Genomic DNA, 21,987 nt, shown 5'->3' with positions numbered 1-21,987 from the left:
ATGTTATCCAGGTCTAGCTGCAAATTAGGCACAGTCCCTTTAGTATCTCAGAAGTCACAAATGGTGCTGAACATTGCACAATCAGCAGCGAACAACCCTCCTGACCTTATGATGAAGGGGTGGTCATTGATAAAGCAGCTGAAGAAGCCTGGGCATTGGACAATACCTGAGGAATTCCTGCAGTAATGCCCTGGAACAGAAAAACTGACCTCCAACAAACCACAGCCGTCTTCCTTCATGCTAGGTATGACTCCAAACAGTGGAGCGTTTACCTCTGATTCCACTGATTTGTTTTGCTCAGACTCCTTGATGTCACACTTCATCAAATGCTGCCTTGATATCAAGGGCAGTCACTTAAACACCATGCAACTGTTAGTAACGCAGCCCATATCGCCTGCTTGATCCCATGTGCAAACTTACAAGGCGAGTAGGACCTTAAACATCTATTTCTGAGCTGAAAAATTGGTCGTCAATTCATATGCCTAGTATAAGCTTCAACATGCATTTTGACATCTAAAAGCAGTCACCTTATATTTTGGGTTGATTTTTATGCTGCAACCTATGATATATAGCAGGAATCCGCAGCAAAGATTATTTGCCAAGAGAAAGAAAGTGACTAAGTATGTAAGAATGTGTTAAGTGTAAGGCACACTGACCCAAAACAACCAGTTTTTTTTGCTTCCTAAAGGGAACTGGCTTCACTCAGCAATAGTAATTATTTGAAATCTTCCTGCAACATCATTCATTCAACTGAAAACATTGCTGTTCGTAGCAACAAGAAGGCAACAATTAACCCTTCAACTAGAAGGATGTTTCAATTTTAACAATGTACACCAGATGCAATGAACTGGTATTACTGCTTGCAGAAACATATTACTGTTTAAATGCAAAAATAAATTAATATTTGTCATTTACATTAATCAAATGAGCACAATTCATTCAGCAAAATGCTTAATTAAGTTTTTAAAATTAGGCTAACAAACAAAAATGGATTCGTACTGGATGATAAAACAACACATTTAAAATTGATTGCTGTTTGCAATTCAAACAATGCTCACAAATAATTCATCCAAGGTGATAGAACATGGTGCTTTCTTCCCAACTGTAAAAGAAAGACTCAATAGAAAAATAGAACCATAGAAAATTACAGCTCAGAAACAGGCCTTTTGGCCCTTCTTGCTTGTGCCGAAACATTTTTTGCCTAGTCCCACTGGCCTGCACTTGGACCATATCCCTCCACACCTCTCTCATCCATGAACACATCCAAGTTTTTCTTAAATGTTAAAAGTGTTTGTAGCAACAAGTTCATAAGTAGGTATTTCATGCAAATAAAAGGTTATATTTAGTCACGTGTGGAATGAGAAAAGTTGATTGGTAACAAGAATAATAACCTGTACATAGCTACTTTATCAAAAGCGGTTTCACGGGAGTGTAATAAAACAAAACTTATCAAGCAACATATGGAAATATTAGGGCTGATGGCCAGAGACTGGTATAAAGGAGCATCTTAAAGGAAGAAAGCAAGGTAAAGAGGCATGGTGGTTTTAAGGCAGGGATGCCACAGCTATGGGCCTTGGCAGCTAAAGGAACAGCTACCAATAGTGGAGCAATTAAAACTGGAGATACTCAAGATGGCAGAATTGGAGGAGTGCAAATATTCAGAGTTGTGGGGCTGGAGGACATTGCAGAGATAAGAAGGATCAAGGAAAGGGGGAGATTTAAAAACAAAGATGAGAATTTTAAAATTGAAGGTTTGCGTAACCCTGGGCGGCACAGGAGCACAGTGGTTAGCACTGCTGCTTCACAGCGCCAGGGACCTGGGTTCGATTCCCGGCTTGGGTCACTGTCTGTGTGGAGTTTGCACATTCTCCTCGTGCCTGCGTGGGTTTCCTCCGGGTGCTCCGGTTTCCTCCCACAGTCCGAAGATGAGCGGGTTAGGTTGATTGGCCATGCTAAAATTGCCCCTTAGTGTCCTGGGATGTGTAGGTTAGAGGGATTAGTGGGCAAATATGTAGGGATATGAGGGTAGGGCCTGGGTGGGATTGTGGTCGGTGCAGACTCGATGGGCCGAATGGCCTCTTTCTGTAGTGTAGGGTTTCTATGATTCGATGAACCCGAAGCCAATATAAATCAGAAAGCACAGCTGTGACAGGTGAACAGATCTTATTGCGAATTAGGACACAGGTAGCAGAATTATGGATGACCTCAAGCTTACAGAAAGCAGAAGGTGGCAGGCCAGCCACAAGTGTGTAGGAATTGTCAAGTCTTGAAATAAAAAAACGCATGGATGACGATTTCAGCAGTTAGCCAAGTCAGACAATGTTACAAAGGTAAGCACTCTTAGAGATCAAGAACTCTATTCAAAAGACCAGCTATAATTTTAATTATAATAAATCATCTTCAACTTTCTTCATGTATTATGATTAATGCTTCCATGGTAAAACCCCAATATTTCTCTTTGTATATGGAAGATGAAGAAATAAGGGATCTTGCTTTAATCAGTCTTGAGAAACTTGATCCAACTAGTTGATGAAATTTTGTCTCAGGTTATACAAACCCAATTAATGTTATTAGGCTCCAATCACATTAAAACACTGGTAGGGACACATTTGAGTTTACTTTCACTAAATCTAAGTCTCAATTCATTCAAGTCATAAAACAACTGTCTCATCCAGGACTCCAAGCAATCTTGGCAAACTCTAAAATTTCTCTTGGGCAGGACAAAAAAAAGAAAACTGTTTGGAGTGCAATCTCTCCCCTCCCCACACTGCTATCATGACTTTTCCTGACTTTCTGTACCAATATAGTCCTCTTTTGGTTCTCCTAATCTGCAAATAAGCTGTCATTCATACATCCACTCTCAAGTTACCACTGCTGACACTCCGGTGCTACACTGTCAGAGATGCCAACTTTCAGACAGATGTTAACCCAAGACTATCTACTCTCGGAGGTGGATATAAAAGGTTCAGTGGTACTCCACATGGAAAAGGGTATTTCTCCTCCCATGTGTTCTGACCAAAATTCGATCTGGTTATAATAACATTGCTTTTTGTAGGCATTTGCTCTGCACAAGTTGGCTCCTGGGATTCTGACATTACAGTATAGGCTATACTTCAAAAGTGCTTAACTAGCTGAAAAGCAATTTAGGACATTCCTATGAAAGGTGCTATGTTAATGCAAGTCTTTCCTTTTTCCTTATGCCAATACTTGTGGCTAAAGAAAACGTGTGTTATTGGTTAAACTGTATTGACTTTACAATTAAAAGGACATCTGGCTAAGGGGAGAGAGAGCAAAAACAACAAAATGCAATACAGGATTTCCTAATTATTCTTCATCCTTATGATAGCAGAGAGTGTCATAAAAAATGTACCATAATACAAACACCATGGGTGAAACAAAGCCTGAAATGCTGGCTTCTAATGAAGCCCATGGACTGCTCAAGTTTTACATTTTCTTTTCAAAGGAGCATGAAATTCAAATCAGAATGTTAAATTGGGGTAATATGGGAAGAACCCAATATTTGAAGAAATCTAATTTCCACCAAAAAGCTTTCATGACTGAAGTGAAGAAAATAGAATATAAAATCAGCATAAGTGTTGGGGAAATTTCAAAGTATTAAAAAAGCTACCACTATGCTACTGCAGTGACTATGACTGAGGCCACAATGTTCAGATCACAAAGTTGAAAGACAAAGCCCAATGAAAATTGAATTTGCACACAATACTGAATTTAACCCCATACTGATGGTACAGTGCAGTATTAATAGACAATGAAATGGAAGTTGGAAGTTCCACCTTTAGTCATGGTTAAACTGAAATTTCATCTATCTAGTTTGAGAGTAGTGCATTTTCATAGAACTATCACAAATAGAAGAGTGCATCAAAAGCAACTGTGCAAACAGGTTTTGAGCATTTTAAGGACAATTTGGAGTTGGCAGGAAGTCAGAAATGAGGGAACTGAAATACAGTAGTCAAATCCAGCAGGTGACAAAATCATGCATAAGGGTTTCAATGATAGTGGAGCTTATACAGAAGCGATGTGCGTGATGTTGTGCAAGTGTAAATGAAGCTTACGAAATATCAAGATTTTACATTGCCTGGTTTTTTAATTCTAAGACTACATTTATCCAAGTAAGCATCCATTCTCAACTAAGGTGAGAATCAGTTCCTCCGCAGAAAGTATTTATATGTCTATAATTTGCTACTATTTCTAAAGAATGTCTGGAAAGCAGCAGACAGTTCTATATTAATGACGCACTTTAGTTTATTACTTGATCATTAACCACAGAAAGATGAAATTTTCTGCCCAATGCATCTCAGAAGAAATTTTCATTTGGGTTGGTTCAATCAGGAAAACGAACTATGATACAAAACTTAAATAATCTAGTGGAAAGCAATCCAAAGACCAGAAGATTATACAAATGCATGGTTTACACAAAAACATATTATGTAAGATTTGTTTACATAAACAAGCGACCAATCAGCATCTTACTGAAACTGCTCTTAATTGTGCTAGAAAGTGTGAAGTTCCCCCTATGTAAATATTGTCAACATTCTGGAAAATGGCATAAATACATCTTAGCAATACCTTTCCGGTTTAATCTTCATTTCCTTCCATTTTGAGTCTGTTAGGAAACCAAAGGTAGTTTTAAGGGTTTTATATTTGCATGGGTGAACATTAACATTAAGATATCGGGGGCGAACCTCCCATCCCACTGCACTAATTTTTTAGCACAGTGGGCTGGGAGAATCAGGTGGGAGGCAACGCGCGGGGTTCCCGCGAGCGTTCACGCCCCGCTAGTGTCTCCCAGAACCGGATTTCCGGCTGCATCTGCTCTGCGCTGGAAATCGGCGGGGAGGCAGAGCTAGCATTTAAATGATATTTTAAATATCATTTAAACGCTATTAGCAGGCCTGGGACTGAATTCTATGGGCCCGCTAGACTCTCCCACCCCACCACAGTGTTTCCTTCCAGCAGGATTTAGAGTAGCTCCCCACTTTTAAGCGGCTGGCAGCCTGACACTGCTGGAGTGATGGAGGGGTTGATGCTACCTGGGCATGGGCACCCTGGCAGTGCCAGCCTGTGCCCCCTGCCACTCCCACTGCGCATAGGACACTGCCATGGAGGGGGGGGGGAGTGGTCCTGCTGCCACTCTGTCATTGGGATCGATGGGGGCAGGAGGGACATCAGCAATCGGGGTGGGCCGGGCGGGGGGGTCACGATCAAGCTGGCCAACAAAAGGGAGGCTGACAGTTTGGGACCACTGCATATGCGCAGAGGCCTGCTGGTTTCAGTCCACTGAAATCTAATGAAATTCGTGCTGGTGGCCTCTGCACTGCACAGAGTGTGGAAGATTCTAGTGCAAACTCCCACTGAAAACACCAGCATGAATTACTCCAGTTTTCCCTTGAATTTAACACTAAGAATTTTTTTGGTAAAATCCCACCCATAGTTTTAGATAGGATTAATTTAATGCTTCTGTGCCTGGAAGAAATCTGGAGCAAGATTCATGCTGGACAAAGGTATTTGCATATGTGGGGGTTGGTTAAGTTTGTGACACTATTGTGCTTGGAGAGACCCATGGCATGAAGAATAAATATAGTTGTTTAGCAACCAGAGGTTCTTGTAAGCTTTTCCTTTGTTCTCAGTTTAACTGAAAGCTAGGTAGTTGTAGATATACAGCCGGAGAGGGTTCTGCTAAAAGAAAACCCATAACATGGAGTGAAGTGCAATAAAGCAAGCTCCAGAGGAAGTAATGACAGTTGGTTCTCGAATCCTGGAAATAGAACAGGATACTGCTCAAGGGAATCCTGAACAAAAAGAGAAGGATTCGGTTGGTGGGAAAACAAGAGAAAGGTTTCTTTCACTGTCTACAGTTTTGGTCTCTTTATCTTACGAAGGATATACTTGCAACGGAGATTCATCAGACCATCAGATTCACCACCCTGGGATGGTCAGATTGTCTGATGAGGACAGATTGAGGAAATTATTTGAATTCTGCAGAGATACGAAGAAGAAAAAGTGATCTCAGTGAAACATACAAACTTGTTAAATTGCCCTGAGTGTCCCAAGATTTGAAGTTATGGGGGATTGGCGGGGTAAATATGCAGAATTACAGGAATAGAGCCTGGGTAAGATGCTCTGTCAGAGAGCCAGCAGAGACTCAAAGAACAAAGAACAATACAGCACAGGAACAGGCCCTTCGGCCCTCCAAGCCTGCGCCGCTCATGTGCCCACTAGACCATTTGTTTGTATCCCTCTATTCATGTGGCTATCTAGATAAGTCTTAAACGATCCCAGCGTGTCCGCCTCAATCACCTTGCTTGGCAGTGCATTCCAGGCCCCCGCCACCCTCTGTGTAAATTACGTCCCTCTGACATCGGTGTTGAACCTTGCCCCCCTCACCTTGAACCCATCGCCCCTTGTGTTCGTCACCTCCGACTTGGGAAAAAGCTTCCCACTGTTCACTCTATCTATGCCCTTCATAATTTTATACACCTCTATTAGGTCGCCCCTCATCCTCCGTCTTTCCAGGGAGAACAACCCCAGTTTACCCAATCTCTCCTCATAGCTAAGACCCTCCATACCAGGCAGCATCCTGGTAAACCTTCTCTGTACTCTCTCCAAAGCCTCCGCGTCCTTCTGGTAGTGTGGCGACCAGAACTGGATGGAGTATTCCAAATGTGGCCTAACCATCGTTCTGTACAGCTGCAACATCATATGCCAACTTTTATATTCTATGCCCCATCCAATAAAGGCAAGCATGCCATATGCCGCCTTCACCACCCTCTCCACCTGTGCTGCCACCTTTAAGGATCTGTGGACTTGTACACCCATGTCCCTCTGTGTGTCTATACTCCTGATGGTTCTGCCATTTATTGTATAGCTCCCCCTTACATTAGATCTACCGAAATGCATCACTTCGCATTTATCTGGATTAAATTCCATCTGTCATTTCTCCGCCCAATGTTCCAGCCTATATCCTGCTGTATTCTCGGACAATGTTCATCACTATCTGCAACTCCAGCAATCTTCGTGTCGTCCGCAAACTTATTGATCACACCAGTTACATCTTCCTCCAAATCATTTACATATATCACAAACAGCAGAGGTCCCAGTACAGAGCCCTGCGGAACTCCACTAGTCACAGACCTCCAACCGGAAAAAGACCCCTCCACTGCTACCCTCTGTCTTCTATGGCTAAGCCAGTTCTCCACCCATCCAGCTAGCTCACCTTTTATCCTGTGAGATTGAACCTTTTGCACCAGCCTGCCATGAGGGACCTTGTCAAACGCTTTACTTAAATCCATATAGACGACATCCACGGCCCTTCCCTCGTCAATCGTTTTTGTCACCTTCTCAAAAAACTCAACCAAATTTGTGAGGCATGACCTCCCTCGTACAAAGCCATGCTGTCTATCACTAATGAGATTATTCAGTTCTAAATGCGCATATATCCTATCTCTAAGAATCTTCTCTAACAACTTCCCTACCACGGACGTCCACCTCACCGGCCTATAATTACCCGGGTTATCCTTGCTACCCTTCTTAAATAACGGAATCACATTTGCTATCCTCCAATCCTCTGGGACCTCACCTGTGTCCAGTGAAGAGACAAAGATTTCTGTTCGAGGCCCAGCAATTGCATCTCTCGCCTCCCTGAGGAGTCTAGGATAGATGCCATCTGGCCCTGGGGATTTGTCTGTCTTAATGTTTCCTAAAAAACCTAACACTTCTTCCCTTGTAATTGAGATTTTTTCTAACGAGTCAACACATCTCTCTGAGACACTACCAGTCAACATGTCCCTCTCTTTTGTGAATATGGGTAAATGGGTCAAATAACCTCCTTCTGCAGTGTAAGGATTATATGATTCTAAAGTAATCCCAAAGTTTGGAATGTCTTACTACTGTGAAACAAATTTTAAAGTGGTTGGGAAGCATTAGCTGGATATCAGAATTTGTTAACAGTGGAAGTCAGTAAAGGCAAACAAATCCTAAAATGCGTTGGTGGAAAACCTGGAATGGATTTGTTGGTAGAAGTGGGGTGGAAGCTCTGTTCAAACGAATCCTTTGGAAAACATGGAGTGTCGTTCAGAATGCAACCTGCTATTAGAAAGCTTTATTACAAGAGAAGGTTTTAAAGTGTGTTTGGGAGTGGCGTTTGGAAAATCTTGTGTGACAATCATTTGGGGGGATTTTGAGGTGAAATCTACAGACAGTCACTTCAGAATGGTGTGTGCGTATAGGACCAGAGTCAATTTGTGTGCTTTAAAAAGGACTTTGTTTGCTAATGAGACCACTGTAGCTTCAAATGTACTTTGTCATCCATGTTAATCTTAAACCCTGTGTGTATTTGTTCAGGGAGGAATAAAGGAGTATTGTATTACAATCTAATTTTTTCATGTTTAATATTTTTTTCCTCGTTGTTAAAACTAATTAGCGGTCCTGTGACTCTGTTCCTCCACATTTGACCAAAAAAAAGAAAAGTTACTGTCTTTTGAGACAGGGTTCCATTCTCGGATTTTTCCGAACTGTTCCATCAACTCGGATCGTAACATTATCTTTTATTCAAGGACATATTCCATATATAGAGACAAGAGGGTGGTATTTTACCATTTTTTGTCGAAGTGCTGGGCGGACTTGAAACTGGGAGAGTTTCAGATCTGTCTTTTGCGCGTGTTTTTAGATCCCGTCCCTCCATATGCATTCTGCTTGCAAGATTCTGAGCAAGCCTATTGCTCGCTGCAGAAGCCTGTGGGCGGGGCTTAATGTACCTGAAAGCCTGCAAAGGGAAGTATACGCACGTGCAGGGGTTTGACAGACAAAGAAAGAGCTGTCCAGGCCCCTGCTAGTGCAGGCAGCTTGAAGCAGCTCTCCCACGCCCCCCTGCAATCACGGGGGCCCGTGGCCTGAGATACAGCCCCCGTCGACACACCCGCCGCCCAGACCAATCGCGGACCCCCTCCCCTCCCCCACTGATCTCGGCCCCACCAATCGCTGCATTGTGGCAGCAGACCCCTCTCCCTCCCTCCCCCCACTGATCGTTGCAGAGCGGCAGCAGGCCCCCCCATCATTAGCCCCACCCCCTGGCACTGCCGAGTAGGCATTACTCAGGTGCCCAGTGGGGCACTGGGGCACTTCCTCCTTGTCCTTGGCCTCTCCGGGTGCCTCAATAGCCTCCAGTTCCACCAGTGAGGCCGTCGACTACCTCCCATTCATGGGGAGCATGTCTATTCCTCGCTGGTGAGAACCTTTCACAGCGTCATAAAGACAGGTGAGCCCGGACGGATGAGTGCCAGGGAGCTCATGGCGAGCATGTCTATTCCTCTCTGGCGAGAGGCTGACCGCGCTGGAAATTCGGCGCTCGTAAACTCGCACCAATCACACTAATTGCTTTGTGCCCCACTTTATGACCGCGTCGAGCACAACGTGATGATAAAATCGCCCTACAGAGTTAGTCTTGGATGCCAACCAGAGGGAAAAGAGGTGTTGAACCTGCTGTCAGGAATGGTGGCCTTTTCTGTTGTACTCTGCAGCACTTAGTTGAAAAAAATGGCAGGCATGGGTTCCACACCGCATTGCTGGCAAGTGGCCTCTGAATCACCCGCCCCACCATCACCTCAACGCATCAATGATCCGGGTGCCATATTTGAAGGCTGCCTCTGCAAATAGCCAGCACAAGGAGTTCACCTGGAAGTCATGGCTGCCAGACCCAGGAAACATTCTGCACCCAAGTTCACCCTGCCTCCACTCACCTCTTGCCTTGAACCCTGTTGCAAACACATGGCGCCACTCCATGAATGCTGCACTCACTTCGGAATACTGCTTGCCAGATGCCAGTCTTGAGACCAGTCATACAACACTCCATTCTGACATCACACCACTGTGAGCGCAGTATTTGACATGGGGTTATGATTCCTGCATCTGGACCCGATAATGAGATGCTAATTTCTTACAACAAGGTTCCTAATGTTGAATGGCAGGAAACATGCCCTGCCAGTGACGCAGGGAGGAGTGATCGCATCCTGCATTTACATTGACGTGAAACACAACTTTCCGCACTTGAAACAAAAGGTACAGCACAAAAATATATTTGATCAAAATTATGTCTTTTACATTGTAAAGAAGGTTAAGATCACTATTACTCAATTTAATACATATATATGTATATATATGTTTATTTATCCTTTAAACATTATGGTAATATTGCCAGCCAAAATAAGTTTTCATTTACTTTAGTCAAAGCGTCAATTGAAAATAACACCATGTGCATCAGTTATCTTTCTCAAATTATACTTTGTCATATTTTTAGCCATTGGGTTAGGTACAATTATAATTGAAGTGTGTGTTCTAACATTAAAATATCTAATATTTCAAGGCAATATCTCTGGATGTGTGAAATTTGCAGCAGTACAGCACAGAATTTCACATTACCAACCAAATGCAGATTACTTTCTATATAGATGCCTAATCATATGCATTTCGATGCTCCCAAGTTTTAAAAAAGGTTATTCTTGAAATAAATTATCCAGCACCAATGGTTGGAAATAGGTAGCCACATCCCAGCATATGTAGCCCAATCCATCACATAAATCAGTCTCCCATTCACTGATTCTGTCTACACTTCCCACTGCCTCGGCAAAGCAACCAGCATAATTAAGGACCCCACGCACCCCGGACATTCTCTCTTCCACCTTCTTCCATCAGGAAAAAGATACAAAAGTCTGAGGTCACGTACCAACCAACTCAAGAACAGCTTCTTCCCTGCTGCCATCAGAGTTTGAATGGACCTATCTTATATTAAGTTGATCTTTCTCCACACCCTAGTTATGACTGTAACACTACATTTGGTACTCTCTCGTTTCCTTCTCTATGAACGGTATGCTTCATCTGTACAGCGTACAAGAAACAATACTTTTCACTGTATACTAATACATGTGACAATAATAAATCAAATCAAAGTAGTGATGCATTTTTGGTAAACTTCTGTTTGCCATGTATTTTTCATTCTTTCATGAGAAATGAATGCTACTGGCAATGTCAGCATTTGCTGCCCATTCCTAATTGTCCTCAAGATGGTGGTGATGAGCTGTCTTCTTGAACCACTGTAGTCCATGTGGTGCAGGTACACCCATAGTGCTGATAAGAAAGGAGTACCAGGATTTGACAGCGGTAATGAAGGAACAAAGATGTAATTCCAAGTTAGGATAAAGTGTGAGTTTGCAGGTGGTGGTATTTCTTTCATCTGCTGCTCTGGTTGTTCTAGATGGTAGAGCTTGTAGGTTTGGAAAAGTACTGTTGAAGAAGGCTTTACGAGTTGCTGCAATGTACAGTGGAGGCCCATTGTAATGCGACGATCGGGGTCCACAAAATGTCATCGCGAATGTTATCGGGGTCGCGCTAAATCACTAAACCGGAAATAGTAAAAAAAAGGGTCCATCGCGTCATATCCGATTTCGCGCTAAATCGGGGCGCGTTACAATGGGGCTCCACTGTATCTTGTAGATGGTACACACTGCTGCCACTGTGCAGTGGTGGTGGAGGGAGTGGATGCTGAAGCTGGTGGATGGGATGGTGATCAAGTGGGCTGCTTTGTCCTGGATGGTGTTGACCTTCTTGATTAACGTTGGGGTTGGACTCATCCACGCAAGCGCAGAATATTCCAACACATCAACTTGTGCCTTGAAGACAGGCTTCTGCCACTTAGACAATGAGTTACTCACCGCAGAATTTCCAGGTCTCTTTCCGTAGTCACACTAAGCATGGGTGGAACGGTTCAGTTTCTGGTCAATGGTAAGTCCAGGATGTTGGCATTATCAGTGATTTGGGTGAGTCTATAGGGAATGGCATGAAAATTTGCAGAGAATACTAAAATAGTTAGCAAAGTGAATAATTCTGAAGATTAAAAGAAACTCCAAGAAGCGGCTATCAAGATGGTGTAGCTGGCAAAAGGATAGCAGAAGGAATTCAATTTCAGTAAAGGCAAGGTAGCACATATTGATTTTAAGTAAGGCGAGTATTTTGAATGGGAAAAAGCTGCTATTATGAAAGAACAGAGGGATGTTGGAGTTTACATTTACAAGAGGAGATTAAAGGCAGTACCTCAAGTGCATACGACAAACGAGGAAGCCAAATGGAACAGTGGACAGTATAGCATAAACGGAAAGGGTACGATCCAACGTGTTACGACCGGGCCCCGCACACGCGCACGCACACCAGGAGTAGGCCATTTGGCCCCTCAAGCCTGCTCCACCATTCAAAAGATCATCACTAATCCAACATTCTTCATGTCGACCTTCCTGCCCTTTCTCCATAACCCTTAATTTCCTTACTGATCAAAATCTATCTCAGCCTTAAATATGCACAAGGACTCTGTACCCATAGCTCTCTGTGGCAAGAAGTTCCAAAGACTCTCAATCCTCAGAAGAAATTCCTCCCCATCTCAGTCTTAAATTGTTGCCCCTTTATTCTAAGACTATGCCCTCTGGCCCTAGACTCTCCATGATGGAAAACATCCTCTCAGCATTTACCCTGTCAAGCCCCTTAAGAATCTTATCTGTTTCAATGAGATGACCTCTCATTCTTCTAAATTTCAATCAGTAGGGTCCCAAGCTGTTTAACATTTCCTCACAAGACAATCCCTCCATACTAGGGATCATCCTCGTGAACCTTCTTGAACTGCCTCCAATGAAAATAATATCTTTCCTCACATAAGAGGATCTAAACTGCTCTCAGTGCTCCAGATATGGCCTCACCAGTAATTTGTACGGCTGCAGCAAGGCTTCCTAATTCTCATACTCCAACTCCCTTGAAACAGGGGCGAACATTGAATTAGCATTCCTGATTACCTGCTGTACCTGTGTGCTAGCTCCCTGCGTTTTGTGCACAAGTACCCCCAAGTCCCATTGTGTTTCAGCTTTCTGCAGTTTTTATCTATTTAAATAAACTCTTCTTTTGTTCTCCCTTCCAAAATGAACAACTTCACATTTCCCCTCGTTATACTCCATTTGCCTACTTGTTGCCCACTTACTTAATCAGTACCTCTTCGTAAACTGTTTGTATCCACCTATTTTTGTGTTGTCTGCAAATTTGGCTACAGTACATTCACTTCCTTCCTCCAAGTCAATAATGTATATTGTGAACAGTTGCAGTGCTGGCATTGATTCCTATGGAATCCCACTGGTTACAGGTTACCAACCTGAAAAAGAACCCCTTATCCCCACTCGCTGTTTCCTATCCATTAACCAATTCTCTGTCCATGCCATATACTACCTCCAACATATCTTATGCCTTAACCTTTTGTGAGGTGCCTTGTTCAACGCCTTCAGAAAGTCAAAATTCAACTGACTATCCACTCAGGCAGAGTGAGGCTTCCTCAAAACTCCAATAAATTAGTCAGACACAATTTCCCTTTCATTAAGCCACGGAGATTACAGAGATAGAGAAGAGCAGGGTCTGAAACAATGAGAATTTTAAAATCAAGTAATTGCTTGACCGTGAGCCACTGTAGGTCCTCAAGCAGAGAGGTGAATAGGACTTGGTGCCAGTTATGATACAGGCAACAGAGCTTTGGATGACTCCAGATTTACAGAGGATAGAATGTGGGAGGCTAGCCATGATTTCAGTGGAACAGTCAAGTCCAAAGATAACAAAGCCATGAAAGAGGGTTTCAGAAACGAGGTCAGATGATGTTACAGTGTTATAAGCATTGACTGGAGTCACAAGCTCACCTTGGGGTCACAAGCTCACCTTGGGGTCAAATACGACGCCGAGAATGTGAACAGTCTGGTTTGGGCTCAGACAATTGCAGGGAGAAGGCTGGAGTTAGTAGTTAGAGGAAGAAGATTTTTGCAGAGTCCAAAGACAATGGCTTCAGTCTTCCCAATATTTAATTGGAGGAAATTTCTGCTCATCCAATACTGAAAGCTGAACAAACGATCTGATAAGTTAGCAACAGTGGAAGAGTCAAGGGCAAAGGTGGTGAGAGAGAAGTGATGGTGAGGTAGCACTTGGTGCCATCAGCAAACAGATGAAAACTAACTGAATACTTTTGGATGATGTCATTGGGGTGCTATATAGATTAAAAAAGGAGGGAGGGTCAAGGATAGATGATTGAGGGGAACAGCAGCGGCAATGGTTTAAGGGTGGGAAGAGAAGCCACTGCAATACCCTGGATATGATCAGATAAGAATGGAACCAGGTGAGAGCGGTTCCATCCTGCAGAACAACAGGAGAGAGCTATTGGAGGAGGATGGTGTAGTTAACTCTGCCAAAGGCTGCAGAAAAGTAAATAAGGCCAAGAAGGGATAGCTTACCTTTCTCACAGTCACAAAGGGTGTCATTTGTAACTGTGACAAGAGCCGTTTCTGTGGCTCAGATAAACAGTACCATAAATAAAACAAGCTCTGATTTGGGAAGCGACAATATATTCAAGGCTTTTGAAGGGGTAAGGGAGGTTGGAGAAGCAACAGTACTTTGCAAGGATGGTGGGATTAAGAATTGTTTTTTTTGAGGAGGAAATGACAACAGCAGATTTAAAGAAAAGGGTCAGGAGCTGGAGAGAAACAACATCAACAATATCACTAACATGGGGACCAGGAAGGGAAGTTGCGTGGTCAACAGTTTAGTGGAGATAGGCACAAGGGAACAGGAGATATGCCTCATGGATTAAATGATTTCTCAGAAGGCATAAGGGAAGAGAGAAGCAAAATTAAATGCCAGAGTTCAACCCGGTGGTTCCATGGAAGGGAGTGATGCGAAGGCAGCTGATCAGATTGTCTCATGTTTAATGACAAAGACGCTTGTGAGCTCTCCAAAGGTAATGCTGGAGCAGAGGGTAGTGAGGACAGGGGAGAGGGATTTAAGTAGTCAGTTTTGAGCAGAGAAAAGCAACCAGAAATAACTTTGCATTCCAGGGAGAAAAGCAGTGAAGATATCTTAGTGAGAACATATTTAACATATTGTCTGGGCGGTAGAGAACAAGGATGTTAAATTCAGCTCAAACAAGTGAGGTTTTCAAAGGAGAAAAACATGCCAAGGGAGTAGGTCAGGCCAAGTTGTGATTTCATGATAAGTGCCACACCATGACATGGCAAATGGTGGAATTTATAGTTGGATAGGGAGGCTGCATTTAGGGAGAAGGCGTCATCATCTCTCGTGTTCTGATGAAAGGTCATTTCTCTCCACAGATGCTCCGTGATCTGCAGAGTATTTTCAGCATTTTCTGTTTTTATTTCAGTCTTCCAGCATCTTTAGTATTTCACTTTTATTTTGGTAGAAGGGGTGAGTTAGATGGGAAGGAGATGAGTCCTTCAGAGAATGTCGAGAGAGATAAAGAGGGAAGCTGTTGGTTTATCGAAGAAGGACTCAAGCCTGGGATAACAGCAAGAAAGCAGGAAGATTGAGAAGTATCGATGCTCGATATAGGGATTTGGAGCGCAGAGTACCTGAGAGAGGAGAAGGAAAGAAGATACAACAATAGTAGTGAGGGGGCTAGGAGGGGTAGCAAAAACAAAGTTTAAATAGAGACGATGAGCTCAGGTCCAGAGCAGCAATTACAACTTGTATGCAAATCAACACGGGAAAACTCAAGCGACATAAGCTTGATTATACAGCAGTTATTAGGATACATTAAAACTTGATAGCAAACAGGAAGTGAATTGGAAACCAATCTGGAAGGGAGCCAGAGTTAAACGCAGAGGTCCTATAGGGGAATTATGTCGGCACAGGGAGGATAGAGTCAGCATGAGCATCTGTGACTGTAAACTGAGTTCAGAGATAGGTGAAGTGAGTGAAATTCAGAAGCTGTGAGGGTAGATCATCAGAGGAAAAAAAACGATGGATCTATTTCTGTGGGAACAAGAATCCAGGAGATATATAGAATTGGCAGCAGAGCAGAAAGGTGATAGCAAAATTGAAAATCTTCATAAGACGCAGAAGGGGTAAGGATGGGTGCTTCGGCCGGAGTGAGCAAGTCATTGGGCAGGAACAGAAGTTAAAGCTGAAGAACCAGTATAACCAGTGGCCAGTCACAGCCTCAGCAGCAGGTTGAACAACAGGCAAATGGATGATGGAAAGGAGATAAATAGATATTGTGACAGGATATGGGCACATGGAATTAAGACTACTGTCCATGCAGATGATAAGCATCAACACAGACTTAATGGCCTGTTTCCAGACTGTAACTTCAATGGAACAAGTAGGATTCCATTCTTAAACGAGCACAACATGAGGAAGCACCGTAGTAACTATGTAGAGAGAAGCAGTTTAATTAGTAGAAAGTAGAAAAGCCACTTTAGTACAAAGGATCCCCAAAACATATTTTCAAAACTTGGCCAAAATTAACACAACAAAATCCAAAAGCCAGACAAAAGAACTTTCTGACTGGAATCCTGTCTCTGACAAGGCAGTAATCCAGAAATGCTATTGGCTTTTGCCTCTTACAAATTTCGACCAACTGCCACAATTTTTAATATGTCCAAATGTGCCTACGAAATTCAAATGCATGTCAAACCAGTAATTATTATATTGAGGGGAATAAAATTTTTTGCTCCCTCACTATAAAGCACACATCTACGCAAATATTTTTGTGGCTGAGCAGAAACTTCACATTGATGGAGTGGAAGCCTCTATGATTAACAAGCACTCATAGAATTCCTACAGTGCAGAAGGTGGCCATTTGGCCCATCGAGTCTGCATCGACCACAATCCCACCCAGGCTCTATTCCCGTAACCCCACATATTTACCCTGCTAACTCCTCTGACACCAAGGTCAATTCAGCATGGCCAATCAACCTAACCTGCACATCTTTGGAGTGTGGGAGGAAACCGAAGCACCCAGAGGAAACCCACACAGACATGGGGAGAATGTGCAAACTCCACAGACAGTGAGGCCAGAATTGAACCTAGGTCCCTGGCGCTGTGAGGCAGCAGTGCTAACCATTGTGCCACCCCGTGCTCTCCTACTTGAACATGGTGTATAATGTTTATATATGCATGGTAGCCCACGACGCCCAAACCTGCAAGAAGCCAGCAGAGACACAAAACTGAGCTCCTGATCATTCTAACTGGTATCACAAGGGAAAAATCACATAACTGCCAGCCCTGGCAAACAACCCAGCATCCACTTGATTTCTGCTTTTGTGGACCACCAAATGGGAGATCCTCAATGTATATCTGTCAGAGTCCTGGGAGAATCCAGAGGCAGAAAAGGTGGAGGGTAGCGACTATTAACATACTAGATCTAACAGGTTGCAGATAGGGCGGCACGGTAGCACAGTGATTAGCACTGCTGCTTCACAGCTCCAGGGTTCGATTCCTGGCTCGGGTCACTGTCTGTGTGGAGTTTGCACATTCTCCTCGTGTCTGCGTGGGTTTCCTCCGGGTGCTCCGGTTTCCTCCCACAGTCCAAAGATGTGCGGGTTAGGTTGATTGGCCAGTTTAAAAATTGCCCCTTAGAGTCCTGAGATGCATAGGTTAGAGGGATTAGCGGGTAAAATATGTGGGGGTAGGGCCTGGGTGGGATTGTGGTCAGTGCAGACTCGATGGGCCGAATGGCCTCCTTCTGCACTATAGGGTTTCTATGATTTCTAGGAAGTCCAGATCTGCCACCACGTGATATGACAGCCTAAGGCTCCTGAAACACTGCTGTTCTGACATGTCAAGGAAATTCAGCTTTTGCCTGTATGGCCTTAATTGTGGGTAGTACCTCCTGCAAGCTGCATCCTTCTGCTGTCCAGACGCAGGTCACTACCAGTCACAATGCTGCTCATCTGTGGTCCAGCCAATTCACAAAAAGTTCCACCCATTCAAAAACCTCCAAAATGTACAGAGCGAACTCACAACAAAAGTACCCATCCACTAATAAGAAAGCAATTGTGAGTTCTGAGTAGTTATTACTGTATTTTTATGATTTAAATCAGCTTCAATTGCTATTTTGTTCCCATCTTGCTTTTAGTGCATTTCAGGAAGCCCAGAATACCTGTGGGTGTGGTATTAAGTTTAAGAGTGTGTTCAAATATTGCGCGAATTGCATGACTACTATTTGCTAATAAGCAACCCACCTCTTCAGAGATGGTTGCATGCAAGCAGCCTAACGCACTCAAGTTAATATGGAATTCAAAAGTTTGGAACAGAATTCCGATGCACTCACATTTTTGACAATTTTAACCTTCATCCAAATTTCCTCTCCTGGCTTCAGTGTATTTTCATTTGCCCAATAAATCTATATGACCTTTTTTTTGTTAGCTACTGAATTTAACCTATATATTGTTAATTTTAATAGAGCTTTACTTGACAAAGCCTGCATACTAATGATTAACAGTCTCTATGTTACTCCTGAACACACTATACCCAAGTGAATGTTAAGCAGCTTGAAATACATTTTAAATGCTGTATAGAAATAACACATCAGAAAATAGTAAGATCTCAGTTAGCATCTGTACATTTGTGAACTTGCAAGAATTTCTCCCATCATGAGTTTTCTAATTCAGTAGCAAATAAAATTTTTGTCCACAATCAACTTAATAAAATTTTAATAAAATGCATAATTGTGACTGCATTTTGTTGCACTTAAAAACTGCAAAATACCCAGCGATACAATCGTAGAATTCAGTCTTCCAAACAGATCAGCTCCGCGTAGATCATTTTGGTCTATACACCAAAGAGGGAAGTACTGGCACAAGTCTGCCATTGGAGATGAATAATTTTTGAAAATGAATTAAGAATATTCTAACAGTCGCATGGTAGTACAGAACTTGAATTTTGCTGTTGAGAGTCATGTTGCTGAAGCTTTTTGTCTTGCACTCATCATGGACAAACCCAGGAATGTTAAATTTCAAATGACCGCAACAACTTATAGCAATTTTGTATAAATATTGTGATCATTTGAAATTTAGCATTCTTGGGCTTTCTTTGATGAATGCAAGACAAAAAGCTTTGGTAACATGTCTCTCTTCTTTAGGAATCTAATAAACATAATGGAGCAAGAGTGATTTTTCTTCCCCAGTAGCATACATTATCAGTTCACAATTTACCACAGTAAAGGTTTCCCCAACAATACATTAAGCATGTCTTCCTCATGTACGTTATTTTAAAACAATCTTTGTTTTATTTTACTTGGAAAGAAAAGTTGCATGAATGAATGCTTCATATTTTTAAAATTTGTTACAATTTACATATGCCAAGGTTAAAGCACTTTCTATAGTTGACACATTTGCAAGCCCAGATCCATAATTCTCCCAAACTCAGCCATAACGAGTAACCTATCTGCTCCCCTGCCTTTTTTTAAAAAAAAGCTTTTAATTCTGCTGGCAACAGTGGGGCAAAGGTTGAACCAGCAAAAGCTGTGCCAAACACAAGCACAACACTGAGAATGTATACATTACTAAAACATTATTTTTCAATTCATCCTTCAATAAAAACCGTATGTTCATGTATACAAGTTAATTCTTTAATTTCATAATTGCACTTATCTTTAACAATAACATAAAAGCTATAATAATATTTGGATGTGTTTTCAAATACCGTTGCTTTACTTTGCACATTTACACGTGATTGATGTTTTTTCTTCTGTTTTGTGGAACCACATAATTCAGGCTAAAAACGGGTCATTTCACTTGAGACTTCAATGAAAGGCCACAGTGGTGTACATACAATAACAGTATTTATGAACACCAAGTATAGTTCTGCCCACACACACTCAATTGAGCTTTTACAGTTTAGTATGATTCAATTATGCATTTGTATTTCAACCAATGTCTTGTGTGAACCCAAAAAAGCCTGTTAAACACCTGAACCCAAACAAAGGTAGCTACAGTAATTAAACATTCAACTGAATATATCCATGAATTCAACATAAATATAGTGGTAAGTAAATCAAAACATAAATAAATATCATAGAATCCACCACAAATAACACATTTCCTCTTGGCAAGTGTGTTTAAAATATTTTAAACAGAAAACTTTCAAAACACAAACCACAACATTTAAACAACACGTACAGAAGACAACACTGGCAAAAGTTAAAGTGCTGATAACGCTTCTATGCAACTCACTGAATTTTTTTAAGTTAAAATAAATAACTCGATCTTGCATTGATTACATTCCGCATGTATGCGAATATAAACCCCTTACGTTCTTACATTTAAAATTAAATACTTCCACACCTTCTGGAATATTAAAGACATCGTAAACCTTTTCCTCCGCCCCCTGAAGCACAAAGAAACAAATCACCTATTAAAAGTCAAAGTTAAACACCACCGCCCTCGTAAATAAAACCGAATGCTCTCTGTTCGAGACGTCTAGGTAGCAGACCAATCGATAGCAATCTGTTGTCAAAAAGCCACATAAAACAAAAATCAATCCCACCCCCTTCCCCGAAGAAGCCGGCATCAAACCCGTCTTCATCCAGAGTTTAACCAAATCTCAAACCTTAATCATTTTCTACCAAGAAATCAAATACCGATGTTAAATTATAACAGAAAATCATTTTTCATTTCGCATAAGGGAACGAATAGCTGGCTTTAAAACGTGGGCGAATCATACGCTCTTTTAAAAATCCAGTGATTTTAAACCAATGTACTAACTAAGCACACCATTAAATCGCTCTCTATTAACTCACCGCCATTTTGCCCTGTTTTAATTAAAATAAACTCAAGAGATTGGTCTCCAAAATCCATACCCACTAAAAGGATGGGGGGGGGGGGGAGGAGAAATAAAGCCACTCCGAGGAGATCCCAACACCATCAAATATTGCACAAGGCCAGGGGGCAAACACCTGATCAACCACACCAACACTGAATAGCACACACTTGAAGTATTAACTCTTTGTTAAAACATCTTTTCAAATAAGGCAAGTGAAACCACAATCAGGTCAGCAATCGGGGGGAAAATTTACCCAGCCATAAGAAATAAAAGGTACAACGGGGGGGGGGGGGGGGGGGAGGCTGGTGTTGATGGAGAAAGACAACAATCAGCATCTTCACCTTCTATAAAACAAAACACACACAGGGCTGAGGATTAATAATCATCAGCTGCAAAATCTGACACCTTCTCATCAAGACACAGTTTCCACATTATATCCATTATAATCTGTTGGGATCATACACATCCACACAATGCACATGCACAGACACACACCTATACAAATGTTATATAATAAAGACAATACAAAGAGAGGGGGAAAGAAACACCGTTATCAACAACCTGCAAAACAATACCAAAAAAAAACAGGACAATTAATAATGTAAGGAAACAACAAAACAAAAAAAAACAGGCACCAGGCAAGATCCACACAAGGCCTTGAATCGTGCCAAGCCAGAGGTGAGATAAAACATGTCTTTAGATCAGTGATTTTTAAAAATCATCTTTTTCTTTCCGTCCTCCCCCATTAAATATAAATTAAAACCAGAATTAAATTAACAGCAGCAGCCTTGGGGGGGAAAATACGGTGCAAACCCAAAGAGATAGAGAGGTGGGGGGATAGAGCAGTCCACGCTGCACAGTTTAAATATTAACAGCTTATTATTCAGATCCACCATTTCTAGGATGTGAGGAAAAAGACGGTAAAAGAAAGAGAGCCCAGGGCTCTGCACAGGGAGCTGCCGGTACCACAGGCTGCAAGAGCAGTTTGGGGCTGAGAGGAACTACAGATATATAATAATACTAATAATATTCACCTCGGTTGCTGTTGTTGTGAGGAGTTGTTGGTGGGTAACAGTCGCCAGGACTACGGCGCTTTATTCACAAGGCAACAGTTGCTATAACTGAAGCCGCCGCTCAAACCGCGCCTGATGGCAGGAAGCGGGCCGCGAGCCTGAGCCCAGACAGCAGTGCGGCTGCGCGGCTCTCACACACACAGGGGGGACGAGAGGCAGCAGAGTAAACAGGCCAGGGTAAAGAGAGGAGGGAGGAGGGAGGAGGGGGTAAAGAGAGGAGGGAGGAGGGGGGTAAAGAGAGGAGGGAGGAGGGGGGGTAAAGAGAGGAGGG

The 21,987-nt window shown here is 42.4% G+C and overlaps 1 protein-coding gene across 5 annotated transcripts in view; it reads right to left on the bottom strand.

Moving 5' to 3' along the window:
- rfx3 (regulatory factor X, 3 (influences HLA class II expression)) overlaps positions 1–21,810 on the bottom strand; it is a 348,433-nt gene extending 326,623 nt beyond the window's left edge. For all 5 annotated transcript variants that reach the window (XM_078214298.1, XM_078214299.1, XM_078214297.1 and 2 more), the window contains exon 1: positions 21,678–21,810. The gene's annotated coding sequence lies outside the window, so the exon portion shown is untranslated. The remainder of the gene's footprint in view (positions 1–21,677) is intronic.
- Positions 21,811–21,987: the final 177 nt, after the last annotated feature.

The sequence above is a fragment of the Mustelus asterias genome, chromosome 6, assembly GCF_964213995.1.
Source record: "Mustelus asterias chromosome 6, sMusAst1.hap1.1, whole genome shotgun sequence".
NCBI classification, from domain to species: domain Eukaryota; kingdom Metazoa; phylum Chordata; class Chondrichthyes; order Carcharhiniformes; family Triakidae; genus Mustelus; species Mustelus asterias.
Note: the sequence above shows the minus strand (reverse complement) of the source record. Positions and strands in the feature narration are given on the sequence as shown.